The sequence below is a fragment of the Octopus bimaculoides genome, chromosome 5, assembly GCF_001194135.2.
Source record: "Octopus bimaculoides isolate UCB-OBI-ISO-001 chromosome 5, ASM119413v2, whole genome shotgun sequence".
In the NCBI taxonomy this organism is placed as follows: Eukaryota; Metazoa; Mollusca; class Cephalopoda; order Octopoda; family Octopodidae; genus Octopus; species Octopus bimaculoides.
The window spans coordinates 101,685,800-101,688,527 of NC_068985.1; positions in this window are offsets into that span (position 1 = coordinate 101,685,800).

Below are 2,728 nucleotides of genomic sequence, written 5' to 3' on the forward strand. Positions count from 1 at the left end.
TATATATGTATATATATAATATATATATATATATATATACTCTTTACTCTTTTACTGGTTTCAGTCACTTGACTGCGGCCATGTTGGTGAACCGCCTTTAATCGAATAAATCGACCCCCAGGATTTATTGTTTGTGAGCCTAGTACTTATTTTATCGGTATCTTTTTTCCGATCTACTAAGATAAGTGAATTTAAACACAGCAACATCGGTTGTCAAGCGATGGTGGGTGCATAAACAGACACGAACACACAAATGCATATATATATATACGATTGGTTTCTTTCAGTTTCCGTCTACAAATCCGCTTGCCGAAGATGCCAGGCAATGGGACTGAACCCGGAACCATGTGATTAGGAAGCAAGGTTCTTACCACACAGCCACTCCTGCGCCTTATCTATATAAACATTGTAGAATATCGTCCTATATGTACGCCCATGTGCATGCGTGCGTGTGTTCTTGTGTGTGTATGTGCGTTTGTGTGTTTATGTATGTGTGCATGTGTGTGTCCGTGTGTGTGTATGTGTGTGTATGTGTGTGCGCGTTTGTGTGTGTGTGTTTGTATACGATGGCCATCTACAATGTTTCAGTAGTCAAATTCATCTCGCCAGATCTTTATCATACTGAACGTAATCGAGTTTATTATATGGAAACCTCATATAAATTGTGACATTACTTGAAGTGGAATTACTCAAAGATGGCAATTACTCTGCGAAGACGCTCAAATATGTTTTACATCATTGTCTCATTTTGGAATATTATAAGATAGCATCAGCTAATACTTAATGTATGGAATTCGTGCATTTTAATTCGTTTACTCCCGTGGTAGAATTAGCTCATATTTTTCGTGTGTCTGTCTGTCTGTGTTTCTGTGTATCTGTCCCTGTGTGTGTGGTTATGGGGTGTGCGTTCATTGGTGTGTTTATTTATGGGGTGTATGCCTGGTATAGAGTTCTATATATGTGCGTGGATTGTTGTATGTGTAACATTCATCTCATTATATAAAAAAAAAACACCATATAATATATTTGCATTCTCCACAATGTTTCACTTCCGGCGACATTTCGTTTATGCAAAAGTCTGTGAAGTTTAAATTGTTGGGGTCAATTTCCCTAATTATTAATCATTTATATGATAATGTATTTTGGATGTCGGCAATATTTCATGTACAAAAGAATTATAAAAATTTCAAATCCAAAAGAAAAAAATTAATTATTACTCAATATCTTTAATACAATAATTAGGATGCGAATTTTTTTCCCATTGGAGTTGTGCCAGACATGTTCGAAAAGGAAATAACACATGTTCTTATAACCAAAAATGATAGTTGACGCTATTGTTTTAATTAATGCAAAACATAGAGTATATTTATTTTATTCTATTTTATATCATTTATATTTTTTTGCAATCATTAAGGTTGTGTTCCAGTATAGTATGTTTTGCATTCTATTATTTAATGACAAACATTTTATTCTCTTCGTGTGCATGGTTGAAGGAAAGCTTGGTTCATATTTCGTTAACATTTAAAAACAAGTCGTCAGCTAGACGCGAATTTTTCTTTCACAAAAAATCAAATTTCTTTAAAATGCAGTATAAACCCGGAAAACTTGTAATAAAATATTCTCCGTCTCGAATTAACGATATATATGTTATAACCTGTGTGTGTGCTAGCTGTCTTACTGGAGACAGCTGAATATTTCCGACTGATGAAATAATGCCTGCTTTAATATATTTTTATAATCTGAAATATGAAGATTCACTTGGTGCAATGAATTGCCAGACAGTACTTGTTAAGACAAAATTCTTCACTTGTTCCTTTCTCTTAAGGAATTGATAATAATAGTAATATAGAAGTGTATAGATGATACTGTACTTTCTCAATTTAGTAAAATACAATCAGTTTATAATATAACATTTATTCTTTGAGTACTATATGATCTTCATATCAAACTCAATATTCATTCACTGTGATACGTTCTTCAAGATATTATATAGCTTGCCTAAGAGAAGATATGTTGGTATCTTATTGTACATGAAAGGGAAACTTTTCATTTCTCGTTTCTTTGCGAGTGATAAATTGATGACTGTGGAGTCGATCCAATCGGGAGTGGTTATTTGAGATGTTTTTCATTTTGAATCTATACGTGTGCGCACATACGTTTGTGTAAGTATGTGTGAATATGTGGGTGACTGTACGTATATTTAGGTGGAAGTGTGTGTGCTTGGTGAATATTTAAACAAAGAAGTGAGGGAGAAGAAACAAATAAAATAATGAAAGAAAGAACGGGTATTTTACTCAAACTGAGGACAGGTCATAGAGATCAACATTTTTATCACTTGCTATAAATTTGTTCTTGTTATTCTATATAATCTAATCTAATTGGTGGGGTAGTAGTAATGTCAAAGAAATTAAATTCTTGTTTGATTCACTAGACTGTTGAACAGCAGCATAGTCAAGATGGTATGTTTTCTTCTCTTACTATTGCTTTTTGCACACATCTACAAAATGACTTTCTAAAATGAAATTCCATTATGCAGCTGAGGAGTACATTTTCATTGTACATTTTATGTAGTGTTCTCACCACATGAATAAATGAAGTTTGTACGAAACATACGTACTGCCATAACCTATTGAATTTTTGTTGCTTTTCTTCAAATATATATATTTGTTTAATATATATATACATATATATACATATACATACATATATATTTATACACACACACACA